The following is a 718-nucleotide window of genomic DNA, read 5'->3' as shown; positions in this document are numbered from 1 at the left end:
GCTCGTTTATTATAATTGTAACATAATTAGATTGAGTATCAACTCCCCCCAAAAAGGCGCGCTATTCTAAATAAATTGCATGACATTGACAGTTGTCAGATAGGGACGGGACGTATATGTCAATGATCTAGTGTTGCGCTAATCCTCCAGCTGTACTGATTTTCTTAATAGTAGGTACAGCTAATTATCTATCAGAAGGAAAGTATAAAACAGATTTTAGATCCATTTCATGATAAGTCTCAAAGAATCCGTTATTGAAATGTAATCAAAAGGAAGCTAGCAAATGATATAACAGTCTGCTAACTTTTTACATGGCCGCCGCGGTACCGTCTCGTCTGGTATTGCAGGCATTTTAATTATCAGTCGATATACGAGCGGAGGAATAAGTAAAAACGACTCACAATGAGAAAATAATAGCAGCAGACGGATTAGCATTGGGTTCTTCAGTGTGCTCGGTTAACATGGACAAGGAATATTTTTATTCAGACAATTTTTACTAGTTAGAAAATTACATAGTATTTTAGATGGTCAGTCATGTTTATTGTATGTCAAATGATAGGTATTAGGTAACGTTTAGGTTGAAAAAGTGCTAGCGAAGTGTGGATATTAATACTTAGTCAGATCTATTTATGGTAAAGTAATGTACTGCTTAGATAATTCGTAAACAAGAAGTAGAATTTTATGAATACTTAAGGAGACGCATAGGGAGGAGAAATAT

The sequence above is a fragment of the Papilio polytes genome, unplaced genomic scaffold (genome assembly GCF_000836215.1).
Source record: "Papilio polytes unplaced genomic scaffold, Ppol_1.0 DF823823.1, whole genome shotgun sequence".
NCBI classification, from domain to species: domain Eukaryota; kingdom Metazoa; phylum Arthropoda; class Insecta; order Lepidoptera; family Papilionidae; genus Papilio; species Papilio polytes.
Note: the sequence above shows the minus strand (reverse complement) of the source record.